Below are 27,184 nucleotides of genomic sequence, written 5' to 3'. Positions count from 1 at the left end.
TTTAAATACTATAGGTTTAGCCCACTGAGCTCCTCTGAGATTGGAAATCTCAGGCTAGGTCCAGTGTTACAGCAAACACAAGCCGGGGTGTGAGCTGGGAGGAGATGCTTCTGCGGTTCCTTGGGAACACTGGCTATGGCATTGACTACCGATCGCATTTCCTAGGCGCTGACAACGTAAGCCTTGCCGCATCCCAGCGGAGTTGCGGCAAAACCTAGCAAAACCCAAAGGCACATCCCGATCTATACACGGGGATCACATCTCCTTGCCAACAGGGAAGCTAGAAAGCAGTACTCAAAGGTGCTCTGTGAGGACTTCGCATCCACATGCAAACCACATAGCCTACTTTTCAAGAAAGGAGGTTGCCACACCATTCCCTCTTCAAGCTGTTTTCCTTGCATAAGGCTTTCTAGTATTCAGGCTCAACCAGCTACTCTTCAGATATGGTCAGCTCTAAAGCCCAGACTATGTGATTCAATACCTCATAGTAATAATTCAAATTAGTCAAGCTGTTAATTAAGGGAATGCCCTTTCACATATTGCCAAGCCTAGTAGATCAGTCTGAATGACAAAAACAAATCTCCTTTAGTATTTCATTTTGCATTGCAATTATTGTAGAGTTCTCCACATCCACTGGTACAGAAAAATATATCCCCACACTGATCATTGCTACAGCAATGCCGTTTAGGTTATTGAGGATCTGGAGCAATTCCACAATAAAAGGAAAACACAGCATTTATCATCTTTGCTGTTATGCAATATTCCCCAATAATCTGTCAACCTGCATTGTGCTGGGTAATTTATGTTACTGGCATTATCATTAAATATTTCTATGCAAAATATCAACTATCTCTTTAAAAACTGAACTTATCTTCTCCATCAGTGAATGGCGCCTCTCTAGTTACCCATTTTAAAGCCATGTACATGAGAGACTCATTTACCAGTAATTAAAATTCACATTTAGAATTCATTGCTCTGTTATACCTAAGTATGGTATTTTTGCTAAAGTTTTGTAAAATTTAAATTCTAATTTGAATTAGAATATTACACCACTTTTCTATCTTTTAAAGAGCAACATTTTTTCTATCTGAATATTAAATGGACTAGATATTTTATCTCCCCAACACAAACTTCTAGAGAGCAAAGACCTCATTTATGAATATCTGCATCTGTCTGAAAAACATCCCTTATCATAGCCTTGCATTACCATAATGCATATGGAAGCTTTTCCATAATATATTTACCTCTGACCTCTCCAGAAAATGCTAAACACTGGGCAGGGGAAAGGAGTGGGGACGGGGACACAAGACAACAGTTTCTTTCTGCAGAACACCATTCACCTGCATGCATGCAAGTCAATCATTGCATTTTTTGTCCCTCAGAAATGCTAATATCACCCACACAAATATATCTGACAATCACCGGGCCCTGGCATCTGAAGTGAATTTCACTAGAGATTATTTAGCTCCTCTACAATATGACCATCAGTCTATAACTGTGTAGTATCTTTAAAAACAAATAACTGACCCAGTACAAACAAAAAGCTTTGCAATAAATTGTTAAGACCCATAAGCAAGTTCAGGACAACTGAAAACTACACAGATAAGGATGTCACACAACTAATAAAACCAAAGACAGAACTTTGGTGCACATCAAGAGTCACTTTGCAAAACTTTATTAGTTTAGATTGTTATAAATATCAATGAGATATTAATGAGGCAGTTGCTTGGGCATTAAATACAATTAATTATTTTTTTTGTCTGCGGTTCTAAACATTGCTCTTCAACTGCTTACCTCCTTCCAAACTACTCATTAGTTAGGTTATTTTATATTGAAGATGATCAGCTGGAAACTAGATTATCAGTAGTATTCACCCTTAGCTATACTGTCATTGCAAATGTCATCTTCAGTTAACACACTGTCCTTACTGAAGTCAACGGAGTGTTACACAAGTTTATTGGAACTGAGATTTCACCACTGCACTAATTGGCAGAAAGCTCACTGCTTACTAATCTCGAAAAGGAAGAACAATCTCAGCAGTTATATATTCCACTAAAAATTAATGGAGAAGAAACTCAGCAGGAAAGTGGGTATTTTTCAGGCTTACCCATGTTAGAGGTACAAGTCTGAAAGTAACCTCACTTACGAAGGGGTATCCAAATACACTGCTGGTGAATTACCACTTTTTTAAAAGGCATTTTATAGTGTCTTTGCAGCTACAGGGCACTGATCAAAAAAGCATGTATAGTATAGCAAACATGATTTTTATCTGACCACATGAAGACAGATATCACACACTCTCTAGCTTGCCCATACATTTTGGGAAGTAGCAGGTTCATTATCAGAGCAGCAAGAAGAACTCTTAGCTTACACACATCCCCTGCATATCAAAAAAAGGAAAAAAATATTCTCCACTTTTAACTAGATGTTAATGACTTTCTTGCCTTTAATATTTTTATGAAATATTATTTAATAATGTATTAGTGATTTTGATACTACCAATAGAACATGCCATTTACAATTAAAAATTAGTATTTTAAGTAATTACCTCCATTGGACTGAAGCTTATCAACAGAAGGCACAGACAGCATTCTGCATCCTCTTAACACTACATTCAGGCTGTATCAGTGGGCACATATACAGATGGCCCTTTCCCAATCCAATAGTCAATGTGCAGTCAAAGTAGGTCAGCAAAGAACAAAAGAGTTTTAAACTATACCAACCTAGCAGCTTCAACATCCTACAGAAATGACAAAAAAGGGACTGTGGAAACTGTTGCTGTCACAGGACAAAATTGTAACTGCAAAATAAAATCTCATGCTATCAAGTTCACCTCCCTGTCGCTGGCACGCTACTCAGTTATTTGGTCTCAGAGACTCCGGCAGAAGTCAACTCATCACCTTCCAGCAAACCTACTGAAGCAGCACTTCCGTGTGCATTACTCTTTTCTTTGGCAAAAGCACTGAAGTATCAGTCCCAAATATAAGACTCAAGAATCTAGTGAGCTTTATACTCACTCCTTGCCATTTTAGAGGATGTTTCAGCATTACCCTTCTCGTTAGCAAGGAGGGAAGAACCCATCTCGGACGTTCCTTCTGCAGTAACCCAGAAACTCTGCAGTTTGAAGGTCAGATTTTGTATTAACTCCTGGCATTTTTAGACTGCTCGTACCTTTTGCCCGTTGTAGAGTCTCTCACACTCATGTCTGTAATGCTCCTTTTGGAAGCTTGCCTCTTTTGCGTTGTTTCTCTCGGTCTGTAGCTGAAGACCTTCTCCAAACAGCCACCAGCTTCTCCAAATACCATCTATTTTTACCTAGGCTGCAGTCTTATTCCGGATGCTGCTAATTGGCCCCTTAGTCACAACTGGAAAGTAACCTAGCTGAGTAACTCTTTCTGAGCTGCTGCACTGGGGGATCTGTATGCCTCATACTTGCACTTCATCCAAATGAGGAAACTTCCAGTGAATTTGTTCACACACAATATGAAGCCTGGAGTTCTATATAAGTTAACCAAGTTTCAGCCAAAGTTTCCAACTTAGAACCAAGTTTCAAACCAAATTTCAATATTCTATAGCAACTTCACACACTATTTAAAGTAATAACCTTCCTGCACTAGAGTTTTACATAGCTGAAGTTCTAAAAGCCTGTGCGAAAGTACTACTTAAAAGAGTAGACAACTATAGCACTAAGTATGAACCATTCTCTGTTTATTCACCAGGCATTTTTGGCATGTATTATCTAGACAGACAGGTAAACTGATATAGGCTCCTATAAAAGAGCTACTCAAAAGAAATGACAGAAGATCCTCGTTAAATGAAATTTTTAGAAGTGAAACAAACTCACAGGAAATCAGAAATACAAGCAACTAATTCCGAAACAAGTTTTTCCACAGATTTCTTTCTTATATACATGACTAAGACAGGCGGCTTTACAATATTAGCAAAGCCCATAGAAGTTACAAAGTAATGTTTCGGACAACTAGATGTCCTCTTTGCTTCTTCATCATTTTACCAATGAAAAGGGAAGAAATTCTAAAACACTTTAACAACTATTCTGTTTCTGTGTACTCAATGACCACATTAGCAGAAACAGAAAAAATGGATCTTAAGAAAGCAAGCCTCGTCAACCAGCTTTTATTAGGAAAACAAAGGGAAAACTAAACAACTAAGCGATCTAATTCAAATAAGCATCTCACTTTACAGTCATTGTAATACTTCATTAAAAAGGTAAAATCAAATGCTGAGTATTTAGAAAACATTAATTCAGAAGTATAGAAAATAAATGAGAAAATTAGCATTTCAGAAAGTGAATCATTTTTACTAATGAAGATCAGAAGATATAATGAATCTCTTCTAAAAACTCTGAAGTTACCATGGACAAACATATCAAGCATTTTTGACAACATGAATGCAACTATAAGAAGTACAAAATATCATCTGTACGAATTAAAAAGCAGAGCTTTTGACAAAGTAGTAATCCTGGATTCAGTTAAATACTGGTAGGATTAAAACTCTTCACTGGGACCATAAATAAATAAATAAATAAATAAAAGATCCTGTTCCACCCCACGAAGACCGTATGAGCTGCCAGGAGCAAAGGGAAGGGCCTTCAGCTGTGAATCATGAAAAGCCATCACTTAAGAAATAAAAAATAAAATAAAAATAAAAAAGGATGTTTTGGAGAACACATCATCTGGTAAGACGGTCTTGTACTTTTTACACGAGGACCAAAGAGAATTCGAAATCCTTTATTCTGCAAATAAGATGCTGGATGTTTCTATGATGGGTTGTTTTGCTACATCTTTGACAAAGGAACTTCTTTTCACTAGAAATAAAAGCAAAAGGATCTGCCTTAAATATGATACTGCTAAAAAGCACGGACCAAGTCTTAGAGCAGCCTGCAACACTTCCCCAGCAAACCACCACATCAATCTGTACCACTGCAAAGCCCTACTTCTCCTTCCAAAATTAGAAGAAAAAATTTACTTATTTGTTTAAACAAACAGTTCTGTACAGCTGTGTACAACTGCAGTCCAGACTGAGGTCACAAGTAATAAGGCAAAGAAAAACTCAAATAAATTATGTTATACAAAACTTTTTTTTTTCTCCCCTCCTTATCCTGGGTTCAAATGTATGGTAAGGAATTCTGGCTTCCTCAGGATACCGTGCTACGAACAGAGTGAGGAGCACGCAGGGGGACAGTAAGACCCTGGATGGCAAGCAGAGCCTGTCACAGGCCTGTCCCACAGCTCCGTGCAACCCAGGCCCTCGAGGCAAGCCCAAGCCCCTGCCTCTCCCTCAATCTCCAACTACCAAACCTCAAGGCCCTTGCTGATCCTGGTATTAGGGAAAACACAGCAGAGCTGCTAGCTGTGGACACAACTGTGATGGAATAGGAAGATAAGGTTATTCCCAGTTCACATTCCTCATGGGACTGACGGACTGAGCTGAAGCTCAGCTCCAGCCAGCCCTAGCGCCCCGGCCTGGGCTCGGCCTCATGCAGGGAGCCGGATTCAACACTGATCTTATGAGGAATGTATCCACTCGGCACCTCTCCTGGCCTTGGACTGACAGGTCCCTACTGCCCAGGAGGCTTTTTTTCTTTTTGCCAAGGCAGTGTCAATTGCTGCACGCAGCCAGACCTGCCTACCGGAGATAGATGAGCTGTCCTGAGTTTTCTCACTCCGAGCTGCTGCAGAGCAGCGCCCAGTTTGTCCCCTCTTCCTCCACATAGTCCTGCCAGAAGCACCAGCAGGCAGACAGCTTTCCACTGTTCAAATGTAAGACAGAAAACAGCAAGGCAGAAGGAATGAAAAAAGGCTGCTTGTAAAATGAAGAAGGGGAAAACAGCAATTTGTTAGGCCCTGGGCACTACTCTTCCCACTGAGAATCCTCCCTTGTAGCGTCAGTCCCACCTTAGGGCACTCATGGTGCAAGCATTTATTCCGAGCCCTCCCTCCAATTCCTGCGATCACCTGCAAAGAGCAATTTGAGAAGGACTCTTCATCTAGATGAGACCACGCAGAAATGCTAACGCCGATATGGCAACAGGGACTGCCTTCAAACCCACTTGCCATTTACTGTTCACAAACTTGAAAATTTAACCCATTCAGATTGTAAACAAGTTTACAAGTCAGTATTTTTCAATGAAGTATTTGTAAGGTTAAAAAAAAAAAGACTAAAATACCTATTTTTGTAAAATAAAGTATTTCACAAACAAAATTCCGTTCACAAATTTATCATCATTTCTTCACCAAGCAATAGGACACTCAGTAGTCCCTGATCCCCATAATATCTGATTTCTTTTTTCATATTATTAAGAATTAGGAGGTCCCTTGAGTTAAAATGGTTGAGAAAAAGCAGCTTAGATAAGAGAGCAAGTTCAGGTATCGGAAACAGTTTATCTTTAGTAGCATTTCCCTCCTCCTCATTTGCAGGATAAATTAGCTAAAGCAGAGCTCTGTTCTTCTGTACTCGACTGTTTCCAGTATCGAGCAAGCTCCAACACCTCTACGTTGCGCTGCAACAGATATAACCTATCTCTTTTTTTAAAACAGGTCTTTCTAGTTCCTCTTTACTTCCTGATTCTACATGTGAGCAACAGCTTCCTCTTCATTTCCCCCCTTCAGGGATCATCCTACCTTTTCTTACAACTACTTAAGAAGAAATCTGTAGGAAGAGGAATTTTAGAACTACTTGAAAATGAGTAAAAACCAATACCAAAACCTGAGAACTTGAAGAAATGTTTAAATTATAATAAATTAAAACTTCTAACATTTTCTGAACGTCCAAGGGGTAGACTATGCAGGCTGATAGATGGTGTACAAAATTTCTACTGGATTGGTATTTTAAAATTAAGCTTTATGCATTATGGGGTTTTTTATTACACATAATAAACAACGTTGGTGTCCATTTTTAACATAAACAGAAATATTTTTTTTCCTTTTTTCCTATGGAAGTATTTAAAGGGATATGACTGGCAAGAAAGTGTTTGGATTAATAACCTTCACATAAAAACTCGGAAAACTGGAGTTCTCCCTTGTCTTTAAAAGTCAATTCTGCCTTTATTCTGCATATAATCCTCTACCTCTAACTAAGGAAAACCAACTTGAGTCCTAGCATGTCCAATGACAAGTGCAAAACTGGTCTTAATCGAAGTAAAAAGTTGTGTGAAAAAATACATACTGCCATCTCACTTTTGAATTAAAATACAAATATATCCATATGATATCAAAATCCTCCCACATAAACAGTTAAATTCAAACTTCTTCAATGTTACACTACAGTCCCTCTTGACATCACTGAACACACTGAGCTCAGCCCTTGCCTTTCAGTATTACCACGTAACAACTGGCCAGAGTAACACAGACATTAACACACATCTCCTTTTACTGGCCTACCGCTAAAATTTAGAGCCCATTCAGCAACCCTGGAACAGGCAAAAGCGCTAACTTAATCAAATTATATTTGATTCTGAATAACACAAAAACAGACCTTAATTCTAAAGCCTAGGAATACCTGTTACAACACAAGACACTGATCCTACACGTCTATAGATCTCCAGACTGTCAAGGCCAGGAGAACTCTGAATATAGGCTCAGGCAAGTTGATTTAATCCCCACTCTCTATTACAAAGCCCATTGCATATATGCAAATAGAAAGCAATAAGAGTATACTATAGAAAAAATAAAGATCAACTTTCTTCAAAATTCAATGCTTTGCTACACTATGTGTTGAGAGAGTATTTTTAAATGATACTTGTCAACAAAAGTTTACTGCTGCTAAAGAAGAATCCCACTTAGAAACCAAAACAAAAAATTATACTCAAAATTCAGGACAAATCTAAACTATAAGCAGTATAGAGAAAGCAAGCCATAACAAAGAAAAGTTACCTTTCGATTATGCATGAAATTTCATAAGTACTCCAACAGTATCTCAGGAAATCCATTTTTTAAGAAAGAAATCATCATTAAAAAAAAATACATCTTATTTTTTCAGATTTCTTCAACTTAAAAGAACCTTACCTTCATAATAATGTCCACGGGACTAACATTGTTCCTTTCCATTAACGTATCGCTATAAAGAACATACCTCCGTTTACCGTGAGTACTTACAGGAGGTATGTTTAATAGTGGAACATCATTCGACCTAGTGAATTACATTCATAACTGAATGGTGATTAACACTAAACAACACTCCTACAAACAGTACAGCAAATCATTCTTTTCAAATAGCCAATCATTGAAATCAAAACATTCATGCTTTTAAGTCACACTAGACTCAACTTCCTCCCCACCCATTTTATTATTTGCTATTCACGCATTAACAAGAGCATGAAAAGTACTTCACAAAAAAGTCATCCATATCTTGGAAGAACCTATTCTACTTAAAGACGAAACACCATTTATGAACAGAGAGAAGGAAGAGCTTCTTTGAGGAAATAAAATTTATTTCCTCCTTTCGTATTTTTAGAAACTTTTTATTCTTGCATCGTTTTAGCTGTTACTAAGTGTCCCTCAACTACAACCAACCTCAAAATCAAGTCAAGCAATTGCTTTCTACTCCAAAACAAATATCATCATCCAGAAAAAGACAGCAATGCTTTGAGCTGAATCGCAAGCTTCATTCAGTGCTAGCATTTAAGAAAGCGTTCAAGTTTAGATTCTAAAACTGTAATGACACTTATTAAAAGTAAATTAAGAAAAACACAAAAAATGACTTTTTCCCATTTTATTTTCATTCAAATCCATGCTATAGCCCCTCTTCACCTTTTAATTTATGACGATTTCCAGGAAGCTCTTCACTTACAAATTACATTTTTCCCAATAAAAGTTTAGCAGTGCCCTTGGAAGACCACATTTTCAAAGCAGCAACAGCGCGTAAAAGCAAGACCACGTCACTAAAGACTTGTACAGAGACAAGCTCTTCACGACGGAAGTTTAAAGCAGCCCTGCCGACAGGATGCCGAACGTGCCAGTGCTCTGCATTTCTGCCTACCCACCCCGACTCTTCAAGCAGGTCGTGACGTAGGAAGCGCTGCCATGGTCCTGCAGAGGCTGCTCCGTGGCACGGCGCCTGCTTACCGTCCCCAGCTTCACTCAAGTTTTCGTATGTAAACACACGCTCGCCGGAGTCCTTTCATTATCTGCATAATCCTGGCCTGTTTGATTGCTGTGCTGTAATACCAGCGCCCAGGTGAGCTTCCACTCCTGAATTATGTCCACCCAGAACACAAATGGGGGAGTGCCAAACAAGATGATTAAGCAGTAAAATATGACAAGGCATGAGTTTATTATTAATAGTCCTGGCTATCATTAGCTGCAGAAATGAGGGGGTTGTGCAGCCAATGGCAACTACATGCAAAGCTCTACGTGTCGACACACTTTCAAAATAAGAGCAACTATTTGAGTATTCTCCCTGTGCTTTGGCAGTGAACTACACTTCAACATTTTACAAATTACTTCCTTTTTCAGACTCTACCTTAAAACAACTTTGGAGGAAACCCTTCTTTTAAAGGGACAGGCTTGAATCACAACTCTCCAGTTGTTACTGAACAAGACATACCAAATATTTCTGCAATTCACTGCTTGTATTTCAGTTTTTTTTAAACCTCCAAAAATTTAAGATTCATCAACACATTGTGTTTCATCTCTCCAAATTTACAAAACGAATAAATCAAAAATAAGTTGTAGAGTGTTTCTATAAAACAGCTGTGACACACTTATTTGTCATCCTATCAGCATCTCGGAGGTCTCACTCATTTCTGCGAGGGTAGCCATTCTCTTTTATTTTGTAGCATCTGCTTGACTAGTTTTAAGACAATTGTTTAGAAACGGGGAGGCAAACGTCCAAGAGCAGCAGAAATTAACGTAAGGGCATGTAACACATCACAATGAATTACTAAATCTTAGACCACAGAATTAGTGGAAAAAGCACGATACAGAAAAGTACTGGTCTGTCCTCACGGACTACTTTTGCTCTGTAAAAATGCCACTTCACAGTTTTAAGAAAATAAGTTGTTCAATACTTCAAGATTTTGACCCAAAGAAGGGAATATAAGCGTACTGGGCAATTGCTGCTGAACTGTTTTTAATTGAAAATGAAGGTCACATATGCACATGGTTTCAGTGTTGTCATTAGCGGTAAAGAAAGATGAGAGAAAGGGTAACAAAGGCAGTTGCACTCGGGTCAGGCAGGAGGAACTGAGAGAATAAAGAACAGCTTAAGCAGGATCCCAGTTTCCAATTATTTTACATCTTTAGCAACACACCTACTTTAATAAGGCAGAGTGAGGCTCAATAAAACGTGCTACCGAAAATAACTGGATTTGATGAAGTAATAAAACTGAATTATAGATTTCAGAAAAAACAATCAAAAGAGTATACTACTCTTAGGAAGGAAAAATGAATTTTGCATAATAAAATAATGAATTAAAATAATGAATTAAAAACATAATAATGATTTTAAAGGTTTTACTACTAAAAAAAAAAAAAAAAAAAAAAAAAAGATCGGGAAGGAAAGGACTTCACACTATAAATGAACGAAAGCAGCAGCAGGGCTGCCAAAAAGGCAGTAGCATTCTGGATCACACCTGAGCTTCACTATGCTCCACCATTACCTTTAAACAAGACCTTTGAAGAACTTTTGCAGCAGTTAGTCTCTGATTCTTAAAAGAAAAACACAAATAATTCTATCATATTTATTTCTATTAAAATAACACTAGATGAATCTTCTAGTCATTTAGCTGTAATAAAAGCAGAGTTCACATAATGACGTATTTAATTTTTTCCTGTTTATCTCAAACCAAAACATGAATAACATTTCTGAAGACTGACGTTTTATGTTATATTACTCACAAGATACTAATTTAAAAATGAAGAATAAAAAGATTCAGATAAAAGCATCCATTAAGTTTCAACACCCAATTTTAGGTATCCTGACTTTTCTGAATGTTATTTACCACTACACAGTATACAGGGCTAGTTCCCAGCAATTTCATTTGCATTTTGAGTGGTCTCTCATTCCGTAAATCAAGACCCAGTGATTCAGGCTGTGCAGCAAAAAGCACAAGTGGTTTTCAACAGTTAGCAGAGTATCACCCAAGGTATCCAAAGTGGAAGAAAGGGCCGACTTTAATCCCTCCAGGAAATACCCAACTATTCTAACTCACGACAGCCTCCCTTTTCTTCATAAGTCTATTACTGTGTTTCCCACAAACCTTCAAAGCTCCCGGAAGAAATAAGGCTGGGGTTGTACGTGGATTTGGAGAACGGAAAGCTGAAAGGGACCACCAGACCGCACAGCCCAGTCATCTCAGCAAAACAGACCGTAACAGCCCACAACAAAGTAACCCTCCTTGTATTAAACCCAGTAACTAGTTCTGGCTAAAACACAACTTTTATAAAAAGCGGTGGCTCTTGATTCAGAAGAACAGAGAGGATCTAAAATCTCTTCGAGAAACTTCTGCCAGCATCCAGATGTTTTCCACGTTAAAAATGCATGCCTAGCTTGTAGCTTTAGCCAAAAGCATTAGTTCTCGTACTTAACCAGCATCTTCTCCCCATAAAACCCTATGATCAAAGCCCCTTCTCCAACATTTTGATAAAAATTCAACACAAAATCTTCTATACATTGTGTTAAGGCACTTCCTCCAGTTCTCCAATCATTTCATGGGCCTGCATCTCTCACCTCCTCCTACAGCCCGTTCAGTATGCAAACTCCTGAACTCTACAGTGTATCCCCGTATGGATCTCACCAGTGCCACCTGCAGAAAAAACACCATCCCCTCTGTCGCAGCTCAGAGGAAGCAAATCATACTCATTTACTCTGTGAGGATGACGCACGCATACTCTGGTTCATAACAGATGCTAAATGCTTGATCATTCTTAATTATGATATCCCTATCTAGCTGTTACAAGACAGTTTTCCACAGGCTCAAAATTCTGCCAAAACCAGATAGATATTCAGGGGCAAATCAAAAGGCTCATCCAAATCACAAAAACCGCCTCTGATAATTTGCAAGGTAATCCTAAAATGTTTTATAGTGAATATTTAAAATGGGCAAGTGCTTTTTTTTCCTTATCTACTCTTTCAGAAATAAACTTTTTGAAGTTTTAAAATTCCAGAATTTATAAAACTGTGTATAGAAAAATCTAACTGAAATAATATGTAACAAAACAGTAATTAAATAAGAAGAGTATTTTTATGAAATCTGACTTTTCAGATAGATTCAATCAAGAGATTCTTGTTGATCTGAATGTTATTTTGTGGTTCTATGTGAAGCATGGACAGGACATGTTGAAAAAGATTCCCCCTAACACCTCATTTCTAAAACACCTACCGGAAGCTGTAAGTATTCAAAATTAAATATATTCCAAAGGTACAAAACATTAATAACCTGAAAATGTCAAGAGGGGTGAAAAGCATCAACCATCTTCTACTAGAGATGCTTAAACCCACGCATGGCCTTCTGAAGCATAAATATCTCAATTAATTTTAACTACTTAATAACCCAGCACAGAGATCCTGTAATCAACTCTACCAATGGAACAGGTCATAAAGGGAATTACACTTGGAAATTAATTAGAAGTTCATGCTTTCTGCTTAAATTAACTACCGTGGTTCTGAGCAATGGCTTCCTTTGGCCTCTTCGCTACACTTAGCCATGCTGTATAGTAACTTTGCACAACAGAAACAAGGGGAGAAATTAGGGTCCAGCTCCCAAGACTATGAAGCTCGTAGAAGCCACTCCAGGGACGAGGAAGATGCCAGCGAGGAGCGTTCCCCTCCGTGGGCCTTGCACACAGCTCAGCATGTCCACAGAAGAAACTCAGGCCCAGCCGCTTCATAACGAACAGTCCCATCACCTCCCTCTTCCGCTCTGTATCGTGGTCTCAAAATGTAGGCATGCAAAACAAACCCTTTAGGTAAATTTTCACACTTTGAATTTTCACAGCTGAGAAAGCACATTAGTATCAGCAAACAGACTGAGCTTTCTGCAAACTTCAGAAGACAACACTACATTGCTTTTCAGAATTACTCCTTTATAAAAATCAAAGCCAAAATGTTGCATAAGCTAGTACAATTCACCAAAAAACTCTAAGAGAGGTGAGAAGAGGAAGACGGGCTCGATTTGGGGTGGTTTCGGTTTCTTCTCTTTTTGTTTTTTCCTTTCCAAATCTCTAGCAGACTATTTGAAGCCGAGTTCTATATTTTTTTTAATTCAACATGAACAGCAAATTACATCCAGACAATAAATATGTTTTTAAACCAAAACTATCCGCTTTATTTTTCCCAGTAATTCTTCTAGCCATCAAAAGGTTTTTAGGGAAACTTAAACAGCTGCTTAATATTTCTGAGCTGTTTTGGTCCAGGTAGCATCTGCCAACCTCTTAGCTACATTTAGTATCCTCCCACAATTGAAGCCTAGCAGACTCTTCTATAGAGTCTTAAATCAGCAGTCTCTTTGTCTCCATGCAACTGCTCTTTTACTGAGAATAGTATGGCAAGACAGAAAGCACAATATAAATCTAAGCAGTGAAGCTAATGCCATAGAAGACAATTTCTAGTCATCTAAAAGGAAAAAATGCTAATTCCCACTGATTTCCTCACTGGGAAAAATAAAGTTCTATTAGCACTAGAAGCCAGTGCTGCAGTCCCTCCCTCTCTACAGCCACACGGGGTAGCAATGGCGTATAAAGATGCAACCGAAGATGTTCAGCTCTTCAGACTCACATCCTGCCCTGTTAGCCAGTTCCCATTAGTTCCCATTACTTCCAGGGAAAGGATTAGACAGAATCATTTTTAAGGACAAGTAGAAGGATCGTGCTGCTTTACTTTATTTAAAGAAAAGAAAAAAGAAAAAAAAAAAAAAAGAAAATCTCTGCTCCTGCAAATAAATCTTCCCTGTAATATGTATCTCATCAATTCTGAGAAGTTTTATACACCTGCAGTCTTGAAATTCCACAGTAACTTTTCCTCCTGTTTAGTACTATAAGCATGTGGATTTTTTAATGATATACATGTTCCCAGCCATTTGTAAAAATAACAAATATCAGGACTGCTGTAACAGGCTTTCTGATCTTTTTCTATAATATGAAACCAAGAAAATTTGTGTTTATGATCGACTATATAATAAAAGAACTGGAGAAGCACTGGTGATACTCGAAGCCCTGCCTGCTGTCGTTTGCCTTCATTAACAAAGATCTCTGCTGTGTATGTTTGTAGCTTAAAATCATCACTATTCCCCCACCATCCCCTGAAAAACCCGAAGACTTTTTAACATCAATTTATTTATCGCTAGGCAAAATGAGAAATTTGTTGTGCCCTGAAAAATGGTACCTAATATCTAGTACTAGACAATCATAGAAACTTGATTTCTGATTACTTACTCTAACAATTTTCAACCGCTGTCAAGTACCAAAACAAACAGCAACAGCAGCAGCACTTGAATAAATAGAATAAATTTGTTTCTAATGCTTTTAGAAATCAATCCTCACCTTAAAAAGTACTGTACTTGAAATTTACACACAAAAAGTAGTTTCAAATAAAAATTTTTGTGTTAAAAAAGAATTCTGAATTTTTGATAGTTAATTATCACTGATCATCCCTTTCTCTTAGACTTGAAAAATGCTTAGTTTAATCAAGTCACTCAAAATATACCCCTTTAGTAGCATTAGTAAGGGTAATGTTTTGCCTGGTAGCGTATGTAGGCCGCAGACAATTTTTTCAAAGGTTGCTAATGAAGTAACCAGAGCAGAAGCTCTCTGTGCAATCATTGACAAAACCAACACACCAAATAGTCAAAAAACACTAACCAATACCAGAATGCACTCACTGTCCTAAAGACAGGCTTCTAATCACACACACACACACACACACACACACACACACACACTTGAATCCAGGGCTAAATTTGTTTCAAATTAATGCATTCGCTCCATTGCAAGTGGCCAATGCTAAGAAATGCTAAGAAATCCAGCTTATTTTCTACCTTCATCATGTTTAAAAACGTAAACATTAAGTTCAATTCTACTTCAGACAATAACCATAAAGAATCAAAATAAAATAAATCAAATTCCTTTCCTTCAAGTCTATCGAAGATATTAAGATTAGCCAGATTGTAAATTCCATCTTTCATTTTAGCACATTTCCAGATATGAAATACTAGAAAACTTATTTCATTTTGATCATTCCATAAGAAATATGAGTATTTAATTTAACTAGTAATTTCTTATATTTGGTATTTGTCAAAGTCTATCAATACTGACTTCAAAAATCAAATTAATCTTTCCAAACTTTATAAACCTAAATTCTATCCAGCATACTATATTATTCTCTACTCTGAAGATGTAGTTCTGTAAGAGCTAAAGTGGATTAAAGACATATTGAGGATTATAGATTATGCAGTTAGAAAAAAAACATAGGCATGTATTTCAAATAGCTGACCCTACAGAAAGGAATCACATTCTGTTCTCAAGACGATATACAAAAATAGAAAGCACATTCCACTAGGAAAATATTTCCTTAGTAATTTATCATTTAAGAACTACTACTATACAAATTAAAGTATGAAGATAGCATATTGAAATCAATGCAAAGTATACAGGCAATGATTATAATATAGCTTCAATTTCAGTTCTAATCGGATCTACCCAGTTTGCCCTATTCCAACATGAGAAACAAAATCACACTTCTGTTTTCCCCTTAAGTTCTACATTTAAAACTGATTCAATTTTTGGGGGATAGGAGAGGCAGAGAAAGTGAACGCTGCCTAGAAGCCTGAAAATAAAAGGATAAAAACATCAAAGTACCCAACTGGAAAGCAACGCCAGTGAGACATAAGAATCAATTTAGTCCAGGCATTAATATCTTCCTTAATGATTTATAAGGCATATAGATAACATCTTCTGATGACATTAGATAGGGAACTTTCAGTAGCAGTAAAGTCAGAAATAATAGAGAAGAAACTAAGCAATTTCCTTACATGGCTGGAAGATAAAGTGAAATTCAGTTTGGCAAAACACCAACTAATACATCTGGGAAAAATAATCCCAAATAAAGATATTCAATAGGCACAAGAAACCTGGGAAATAACGATGCAGAAAAACAGCATTAACCATAAATGCAGCCCAAGTTCAAAAGAGGGGGAAGGCACTGTCCACCTAACCACTGCATCTAGTAACGGGGGGAGGCTGAACTACTTCCCTTTCACCCATTCGACTCTTCTCCCAAAACGCACCGGGCACAGGTGGGAACCCTATTCAACTCTCTCTGCAGCAGCTCTGGAAGTGAGACAGGTCCCATTGCTCAAGACATTCAAAAACACATGGGCAAATTTTATTAAGTATTGAATGCTTCACCTAGGAAGTACAACTGCAGTGAAAAAAAGTCTGAGCTTTATTACTCTATATTACTTATTACCATAAAGCTTTGCCATTAATTTTAATTGAAATATCAGGGTTTTTTTTTAAAAAAAAAATCTGTAACAGTAATATTTATCCAAAAACAAATAAACATGAAAACATGCTCACTTCTCCACATTTTGCTTCTTATTGATCATGAAGTTTTGGCACATTTCACCACTAGTGAAGTAACTTCTCAAATGAATTTGTGCTGTGATTAGATGCCTGTTCATGCTAGAATCAAGTGTGCAAAACAAGGGAAGACCAACAACATACTCGTGTCAAATGAGGTCACTTCAGAATTTACTCTGAAGGGCACGTCAACTCTCCTCTCTGCAGAATCCTTGATTAAGGAAGTTTCTGCGACAGGAATGGCTGTTCCTTACCAAGCAGGAAAGAGTAGAGGCTACTCACTCAGAGATAAACTGATAGACACTTTAAAACCTGTTTCTAGCCACTTAGTTACCTCTGTTTACAGATATTCCGGGTATATTACTTAGGGGAATATCCTGAAAATTTAAGAAAAATACTTTTGCACTGCTTAATGTAGATTAGAATCACACTCTTAATTCCCCCACACACACTAATTCCCTTACACTCTTCCAGAACCAACTCAGAACCATATGCAGACACTGTAAAAATGATTTGGATTTGTTTTTTGTAGAGAGGTCACTTGGGGAAGGGAGATATCCCCCCTAAAGTGTTGCAACTGAATGGACCTGTCCTAACTGAAAGATAGAGACTTGGAGACACCTGAATCAAAGCTTAAACTTCTCAGCCAGGAAGCAAGGTGCTCCACATACTGTTTCTTGAACTGGACTGTGCTCATCATGCACTTGGTAGGGTAGGGAGAACAGGATATGGAAAAAGATGAAGAGGAATAGACTTGTCCTAGTAAATCTGACAGATTTCTCCAGCCTTTGGAAATTCCTATTACAAAGGGCAGACAAATATTGAGATATTCAAAGAGATCACTAGCTTCGTGTTTGTCTTCTTAAGAGACAGTCAGACAAGACTCTGCATCTTTTTCGCTTATTTGGGGCATCAGTTTTTAATTCCTTAAAACGAGGAAGAGCGAGAAATTTCTCTCTGTGACCTGAATATTCACTCTGTGATACACTAATGGAAGGATGGAGTAAACATAACCATAGGCACTTTTTGTTGCTTTCTCCTTCCTTGCCAGGTTTCCTTTTGACTAATCATAATCAAGTGTCGAGAATTTTTCCAGAAGCCTTTTTGCTGCTTAGCTTATGTCTACCCCAAAGTATATATCCCATTTCTAACAGTAAAGAACTGAAGTGAAATCCCTTATTACCTGTGGTTAACAAGATTTAATCTGGCAGCTCAGATATTCTGAACCAGTTTACAACAGCGGACACTGAGTTTAAGGCATCCAAAGCACAGGCTAACAGAAACCTGTACCTTTGCCATGCAGCGTATCAGCTAGTAACTTAGTTCTGAGATCCAAGCCCATGTCTCAAAAACTTAGCCACCATCTCCATCACTTAAAACAGACATTTCTGGTGCTACTCATCTCAGAAGAGCTGATAACCACCCCTCTCCAATGCATCCATAGCCAGTAGGGTCTCTCTAATCCTAAGGGAAACTGGAATAGATTTTAATCTTGACTCAAATGTCTGTTAAGGTCTAGCTTTTGTCAAAAGCAGGTTTTCACTAAGACTATCTACTAGAAAACAAATGAGAGTGGTAGGTATTTCCTCTATCTTTCCCTCTTGCTTGTTCCACCTTTTTTGCATTTTTTAAAAGGTAAAATTTTCTATTAAAAGGTAAATAGAAATTTTAGCCATTGCGGTTTGTTAGCGTCAAGGTTGGGTCAAAGAGTGCCTCTGTCTCTTCTGATAATGAACAGAAAAGAAGGAAGGCCAAGGTAAATTACTGCATGAGTAGAAGAAAGGGAAGAGACTCTCCTGCAGCGAGGTCTGATTACTGCAACAGAGGCAGGATGGAGCTGGCATGCTCTTCACAGGGTGGATCTCTGTCCTGGCAGGTCTCGTCTTGTCTCCAAATGTGCACACAAACAACCACTCTAACAGGCTGATGGATTTTAAGATGAATATTGTTTTGCTTTATAAATACAGCTAATTTTATTGTATTAAGAACTTCAATAACCTCTGCTATCCACTCCACACGGAATGCTTGTTTTCACATGTGTGAGTGAGTTTTATCACCCTCTTGTGGAAAAGTAAGCATATGATATCCCTCAGAGGTTACTGAAGGAAGTAGAAAGAGAAGTGAAGACAGTGATAAAAAACAAAGAAAAAGAAATGAAAAAGTATCACCTCAGTACAAGTCTTCAAATTGTATCCCCAAAATACTATTTGAAAATGCCGAAGATAACTTACTTGTTGAATATTGTGAATGTTACCAAAAGAGAGTAAATTTGGCAGCTTGTTATCTTCACCACCTCAATTAAAGTTTTATCTCGGCTGTAATCATCATCCTTTGCAGCTTCCTTTCCACATCGGTGGAAAAAAAAAATGTTCTCTATAAACACCCAAGTTAACTGTTCAAAACTGAAGTCACTTAATAGATCGACTTTCTTAAAAGAAAGAAAAAAAAAGGGGGGGGAGGCTGCATACAACATTTATACCCCACTGTGGGAATTTTAAAGTGCACAATACATTAATGGAAGTTTATGCATTCTCATTATATCCTCCTGATTGACATAAAAGAAAAATAAAACTATATAATTATCCTAATCTTGAATCATCCTTTCATCAGTTTCTGAATACCTCCAATATCAATTTGCAGTATTTTAAATTTGACTTATATAGATTACATTGTAAATGAAGACGACTCATTAGTATGTTCAAAATCTGGAAAGCAGCAACACACAACTTGACTGCAACCTGCATTTTAAATCTTGGAAATACAAGCTTGGTACAAGCAAACAGAATAAGCAAGCAACAAAAGTCAGGGGAGTATGAAGTGAGACCCACAGCACAGCAGAGATGCACAGAAATCTCAGACAACATAAAGGTGGCTCAAATCAACTGAATACCACAAAAGCATGATGAAAAGAGTAATGGAAAATCTCAAAGTATCTCCAAGACTTCCTGAAAATCTTTGAGTAATGCCAAAGATCACAATCAACACAAAACAGTTATTTCTTCTTCATAACATTAATCATTTTATTCATTCTTCTTAAAAAAAGAAGAGTTGCAAACTCATTAAAAAGTAGCAATTCTGAAGATAGATCTTCTTAACCATATGATAAAAGGATAACTAAAGAAATGTTTCTCAACCACCAGATAACAAATTCCATTTATATCTCCCCACTATTCACAATGAACAGTGCAAAATGGGTAAGTACATAGGTTTTATTTATTTCATCGTTTTGATCAAAATCTGACAGTACAGTACTTCTCTAGCCAACCTACAATTTCAGCTTAACGTCTGTCTTCACGAGGGTACTAGATTTTTCTGATAAAATTACTATATCTGACTGCTTAACCGTTATCTCCAACTGGGTGTCAAGTCCTAAAAATGAATACTTCTAGGAACACACAGAGTTACCTGCATTTATTCATCATCCCTGAGATACTACTGATGATTTACATCAAGTTCTGCAAAAATACCCATCAACTAAAGATGACTGTAGCTGTGATTGATGATCTATAGCAAGATGTTATCTTTAAAATTCATAAAATCTTCAACATTTAATGACTGAAAAATATCAAATTATGCACAAACTTTTTATAATCAAAATTACTGCTTACCTCCACCTCAATTATAACGTGGTCAGCTGCAACATCCAAGATTAAATTATTAAAACAAGCTCTTCAGATCAGGGGATACCTTGAAGCCACTGTTACAACACAGTTATCAGTATGCACAGCAATGTTCAACAGGCTTCACAGCAATCTGCTTTTCTTTTTTTTCCCCTTTCACCAGATTCCCTAAAAAGGATCTCTATCTCTTCCTCACCTTCTACCTATTTATCCAGGAATATCAACTCTGTTAGACTGTGTTCCTTCTCTGCCATAAACTCTTGCAGATGCTAGGGAAAGTGCCACACACTTGATATTCTAGGAAAACTACCATGGTAAGGACCTGTCACATGGATCAGAAAGGAAAAAACAATGGCAAAAATGAATAAATGACATATACGTAACAAAATGATCCTATTATATAAAAATGTATTAACGAAAAAATCAAAATGTTGAAGTGTTTTAAAAAATTAAATTCTCATATAGTTTGTTTTCAAGTGGAGAGCATAATGGAGAACTAATCAGCATCTGACATACCGTGACTTGAAGAATAAACTTTCTGTAGAAGGTTGAAAAATACATTACTATACAAAATAAATCTAACACCACATACATTTTCAAAATTATGGACACATAACTATCAACTAGAAAAATCTACTGGTCAAAGACCTACAACAAGCTACTACTATAAACCATTATTACTTCTGATCAAAACTATTCATCCCTCAAAACAGGCGGTTTTTCAAAGTGCCACTACTAAGCTAAATTTTTTTTTTTTACACCAGTTCCTTGGGCTGCTGTCTTAGTCTTTGAGAATGCTTGTTACAGATGCTCTTTTCTTTTTTTAAAAAAACAGAAAGCCACATGTAGAGAAGCTAGCAACCCTATGTAGAAGTTCGCCACCATTTCAGTTCTGACAATTTAACTCTTTGAGAAGACACTGGGATGAAGCATATCCATGAAATTATGAAGATTAAAAAAAAAAAAAGAGAGAGAGAGAGAGAAAGAATGGGAAGACGTGCAACTCTGGTTTTAATGATCTGGTTTACACTGTGGCCTCATAAATACTTGTCCCAGAATAAACGAGAGGCAGTGAACTGTGGTGCAAGCTCGGGAACTTCTCAAGCAAGCTTTGCCACAAGAAAAAGAACCTCATGTAACTGCATCTGCAACAAAGACTGACATTTATAATCACTAAGGGTTCGAACTAAGATAAGCCCTGCCATATCTGTCTTCTGACACGAGGCTCATAGTATTCAACAGATTTTCCTTAACCTTTTATGAAATAAAGTGTGTTCATTTGATGACATTCGAGAGCTAGGTAGCTATCAAGATTACGAAGTTCCATACTAAACATAAATGTCCAAGCCTACAAAATCCCACTGAACTCAAGGAATCCTCTCACACGTTACATCTAAGCATCTTTGGCAAAACTGAGCCAAATAAACCACATTAGATTGAATGAAAAAAATATAGGGGAAAACGTTGTATATGATGTTGTATATGAACATTGTCTTCCTCCCACTACAGGGAGCACAAATTATTGTACTCTCTTTAAGGAAGGCACTTGTTTAAAATGGATGAACACTAAGGGATTGCCTCCTAAACATAAAGCTTTACCAACAAAGAAAAATAGTATCTCATCATTAACTATTAAATATTGAAAAACTGACAGAAAACAAGTCAACTCAAAAACTAGATTTATATATAATGTGAATATATATATATATATGATATATATATATGTTTTGTATGTATTACACACATTCTACACATACATATTTAATAACCGCAAACAGATACTTCTCAGAGATATGGAAAAATGTACTTTTCACAACGGTAAAGTTCAACATCATAATCAAAGTAGTACTATACATCCAAGAACCAAGTGTACTCTAAAGAAGTAACTGCGTGGCTAAAACAGAATTTACATTCATCAAAGCTACTCTGCAGAAGGCATATAGAAGAAGTCCTTATTACAGAAACATAAGGGTCTATTACAGACCCAAAGGCTTACACTTGGACACAGAAAAGAAAACTCTAATATTATTAGGAAAATAAATACACTAGGAAGCATCTTATAGAGACATACTGTACAAATAATGACTAAAACCACATGGGTTTGGTCATGTTAAAGTCTAGATAGTCTGTAGAAAAACCTCCCACCCTAAATAGACTTACAGATAGATAAATAAATAAAGATAAATGAATGTAAAAAGAAATCATTAGAAGAACAGGTCTAAGTACACAGAACTTCTCACCAATTGTAAATTCATTAATATACAGCTAACATAAAAGGTATTCCTTTACTATAATCTTAAGCTCAAATCAGCATTTCAACTACTGTACAAGAATTCTAATTCTACCAAACCACATTCTAAATGTGGGAGGCAGTATTTAACATAGAAAGTTTCAAAAAGATAGAATTTGTATATGGCCTTTTCTAAAGTCCTATCAAACAAATACCGTTCAGAAATTGCCAGAAATCTTTAAGATTATAGAAAAATTAATTGTATAACCATCAGATTTTTTTTTAAAAAAAAGAAAGCTAGACATCTATTCAAAAAACAACGCTAAGAGCACAAGTAAAAAATATCACGTATGACAAGAACTCCGCACAGCTTAAGAAATATATTATGTAATGGGATAATTCCTTCACCCTTCTGGGACTGTGGCCCTATTCTGAAGTCTTTACACAGTGACAGCCCATCCTGTCCACACTTACTTCAACCGGAAGTGCAAAATTATTAAACCTACTTCCAGGATTGATGTCTGATTCACCACTGATTACGTACAGCACAAACCAAATCCCAGGGTATCTTCTAGTCAATAAACCAAGAGTCCTGGGTTCTATTTTCAGTTATGGAAATACAACAAAATTCAGTTTTGGAAAGTTCTCTATCATTTTCCTACATTCCTATTTATAAATTAGGAGAAAGTATTTAAGCTTAGGTATTTTATTAATAGTTTACTGGTATTTGCAAAGCTTTCCAAATTTTAAGTCCAATTTTGCAAGTGAATAATAGCACAGATATTACAAGTAGTCAATCCCCACAGAAGTCAAGAGTAAATACAGGTTATGTCTTTCTTCTGCTGCTATTCAGAAAATAATAACTATTTCCTATAAGTGCAATTCTGAAGGTTGTACTCATAATTCTGAAAAAATAATACAGATTTTAAAAAAAAAAAAATCTTGTGAGAAGGAAGATTAAAAAAAAGATCAAATGTAGCTGGTTCTGAAAGAGAAAGCTAACGTCTTGCAGCTCTCATTTAGGCAAAAGTGTTTTGAAGTTGATAGGATTTTTGACTATTTAGGAACTTTGGCATTTGACCTAAAGATAAGATCCATAAGAACAGATTAAAATAAAAAAATCTCACCTGTAGGGAAATAAGATAACAGGCAAAAGCAAACACAAAGTGCAAAGAGATCTCCCCTTTTTGACTAGGCAGTGCGCTCTTTTGTTGCCACTATAGTAACTCTTTAATGCCATGGAAACTATCTGATAAACGTATTAGAAGCTCAATAAATTTCATAAAATTCAGGTAGCAAAGTAAATTGTTATTGTAGATAGTTTTTCTTCCTTAAAATAGGTACTTATAACAGAAATTCTCTGTCTAAAAATAAAAATTATACTTTGAACTGAAGTCTGTTTTCAACCTAAATATATACAAGTTTTAGAAAACCTGGAAGTAAAGTAAACTAATTTTATTAGGTCCCTGAAGAAGGTGCAAGAATGATAGGAGGCAAGAGGCACATAACTTGAAATTACAAGAATGGGATACATGCATTTAAAATTTAACCAATCTTATTTTTGGATGGTTTAAGTAATCTAACATATGTATTTTTAATGGCTGGGGGGACATATTGTGAATTACATGTTAGACTTCTGTCCAATTTCTCAAGATGCTAAACATGCTTGAAAAGATCACATGCCTTATGAATCATGTGCATGCATATCTTCATCCTCGGACACTCCTCTACCATTACAAATCCTGGCAGAAAAAACGAATAAATTCCCTCTTCCTCTTTCACAGGTAGTACTGAAATTGGTCCATTTTCAGATGTCTAGTATTAAAATACAGATTTTTTTTTTCTTCCCAATCAATTACTTTCCTACATTGCATCCTTACTGATCTACCTCTACAGACTTCTGAGTAAAAAGAGTATCTATACAAAAATGAAAGCAAAATAAACCTCCAATAAGTAAGACCAGCATGCAATGCACACAGAACACTAACCTCACATCTAGAACAAGTACGATTTGAGGCACGCCACGAACTCGGTTGGAGACCAAGTTGCAGGTATTCATTCCCAGAGAAAGGCCCCTTAAGACGAGTGCTCGGCCACAAACCAGATATCTAGGGGACCTGCCACCTCTGATGACACAACAGCCTCTTTAAAAGTAAAGTCAACATCAAAGCCATAATGCAGTGTTAAGACACACCAGGTAAGAGCATACAAACATAAATAAATGTCAGATAGAGATGTATTTAATAGTGCACATATTGAAAATGCAGGACTACTGTATTGTACAAATTCCCATGTAAATTTTTTCTTGTTTCATTCCTCTGCACTTAAACCACAGAAGAAAAAGCTGCTTTTTAATCATTATACTCAGCATTAGTGATATAAAAAAGTCAGATAATACCAAAATATATTTAGTTACAAAGCAATATAATTAAATTATCAGAAAAGTTAAGCTTTTAAAGTAGGAGAACAGAGAAGCTTTTTGGCTTGTTTTTGAAAGTCTTAACTCAGCCCAATGGAGCCTCAGAAGGCATATCAGATTTTATACATACATAAAATGTTTATTTACAAGAAGCTAAGCAATACACACACTTCAGCTAATTAAAGAAAGACAGTAACAACTTCATTCTTCTATACTTTTTTAGTAGAATAAACAATACTGAAATCCCCACAGTTGTTCTCATTAGATTTCTAAATCTAATGAGAACATCATTAGATTTAGGATATCACATTTATTACTCAGACTTGTCCATAACATTAAAACAGGTCTTGTCTCTTCCTTTCCCCCCCCCCCACAGAAACATTATTATTACTAAACGAACACTAGCAACTCTGACTTATCTGTTTGTTTTTGCAATGTGTGCATGTATGTTCACAAAAAGCAACAGATTGCACTCAAACCCTACCAAAACAAGCCTGTATAGTCACTGTATATGACTCTGCCTCTTGGGAAAGGAATGAGAACAGATAAGATGTGACAGATGTGTAGGCACATCACTTAATACACTACTGGAAGGTGCTCGAATCATTATGGTGACAAGCATAGTATAAAAACTTGCAAAGAATGGACTACACATTTATCTGATTTTCTGCATACTTTATTCTTGTAATCAGAGAAGATACCAAAGTTCGTAAGAATCTACTCTGAGAGAAGAAATAGCCTGTAAATGTCAATATTCGATACACTGGAGAGAAAAACAGAAAGGAGCACAGTACATATGTTTTTGTTTGCAAAGTCCCTCACTCATGAATATAAAACATCTTTAAGGTTGAATTTAAAACCTGTCCTCTAAAGATTACCAGTACTAGAATATTTCAAAAGAGGTACAATTAAACTTGAATTTAGCCAAGACGGTAAGTTTAACAAACTTAGCAACTCTAGATATCCAAGGTGATCTTATTTTTCAGGCACTTTAAAGCCACATTTTGCTAAAATCCCTTCTCTTTTTGATTTGAAAGACCCAAATAATAAGGATAAAATTGTATATCATGTGGTAGCTGGACTGAAATAATAGGACTAGTCACTTGTTTGAAGATAAGTGTTAACCTACGAGTTTAAAAGATTAGGCCTTTCAAGCAACTGTCCAATAAAAGCATGACAAATGCAGAAGTGTTTTCTCACTTCTTTCAGGTTTAATCATCTAAATGTTAGAAGTATCAATGTAGGTCAAGATTACTTCTGAACAGTAGCACGATTTTTAACCGTCAGTGTGCTTTCAATTGCTCTGCTGCTTCAGATAGGTTATTCAGCCTAAATCCTGCAAATTAATCTGCACAGGTAGATCCTGTGCCTGTGGGAATCCGCATTAAGTCCAAGAGGAAAAACTAACGTGCACGGGTCAGATTCTTAATTTGAAGCTGGACCACTGTAACTCATTATGACACTAATCATAAATGTCTCATCAACACTCTGCCCTCCCATCTGTTTGTTTTATCTTATTATAGTTTTATATACCAATCCATGGAACCAGCTGCAGTACTCAAATTAAACACCTGCATATACTTATTTTTCTGCAAGACCAGGCGGATAGGGCCCACATTTTACACTTGTGCACATGCCTAGTTTATTCCTTGAATGGAGCTACAATAGATGAAATAATTTAACATCCATTTGTTCATTTATACAAATATAAATCTACATGTTTTTCAGTAATTTAGCCATTTAAGCCAAAGGTCGAACTTCTTTCAAAATATTGAAGGCTCTGTTTCAGAAGGTAAATAGAAACTACTGAAAGTTACCTGCAAAAGTATAAAACTGAGCTTTAAAATGATTGTAAAAGAGCATTTGCTTCTTTATCACATCTTCACAAAACAAATAGGAAGATTTATAAAAAGAAAGTTCATTGCGGACCAGAAAGTCAACTCCACTGGCTCTGGCAAACCTTAAGTTCAAAAAAGGCTGCAGGTGGGGAAAGTGTTTTGATGCAGCATCGTTGCAGGCCTACTCTGCTCTCTTACTCCCCTGGGTACTTCCAAAGTCAGACACTGCCAGGGACAAGACACTAGGCCTAGACAGACCTTCCTCTTGACCCAGTGTGGCCACTTCTACAATCTTAGAAGAATGTCTCAGAAAGAAGCCTAAAATCTTTTAATCACAATTCCACTAGAACAAATCCCAGAATCCTCATTTTATTTAAATTAAAAAACACACATTAAGGCACACGTTCTTCTTTGTAACCACTCTATTCTTATGAAGAAGCAAGGTAAAGAAATTAACCAAAGTGCAATTACATATTTATTATGTATTTCCATTCTCCGATTACCAAATGTGACAAACAGGTAGAGTAAAGAGGATGTGAGAA

At 36.6% G+C, this 27,184-nt stretch overlaps 1 protein-coding gene across 4 annotated transcripts in view; it reads right to left on the bottom strand.

Annotated features, from left to right (window-relative positions):
- PPP2R5E (protein phosphatase 2 regulatory subunit B'epsilon) overlaps positions 1 to 27,184 on the bottom strand; it is a 72,873-nt gene that overhangs the window by 41,440 nt on the left and 4,249 nt on the right. Inside the window, exon 1 of one of the 4 annotated variants that reach the window (XM_062577265.1) lies at positions 9,002 to 9,083. The exons of the other annotated variants lie outside the window; for them this stretch is intronic. The gene's annotated coding sequence lies outside the window, so the exon portion shown is untranslated. Of the gene's footprint in view, positions 1 to 9,001; positions 9,084 to 27,184 lie in introns of those variants that run through there. 4 annotated transcript variants of the gene reach the window in all.

Source organism: Rhea pennata, chromosome 5 (genome assembly GCF_028389875.1).
Source record: "Rhea pennata isolate bPtePen1 chromosome 5, bPtePen1.pri, whole genome shotgun sequence".
Taxonomy (NCBI): domain Eukaryota; kingdom Metazoa; phylum Chordata; class Aves; order Rheiformes; family Rheidae; genus Rhea; species Rhea pennata.
Note: the sequence above shows the minus strand (reverse complement) of the source record. Positions and strands in the feature narration are given on the sequence as shown.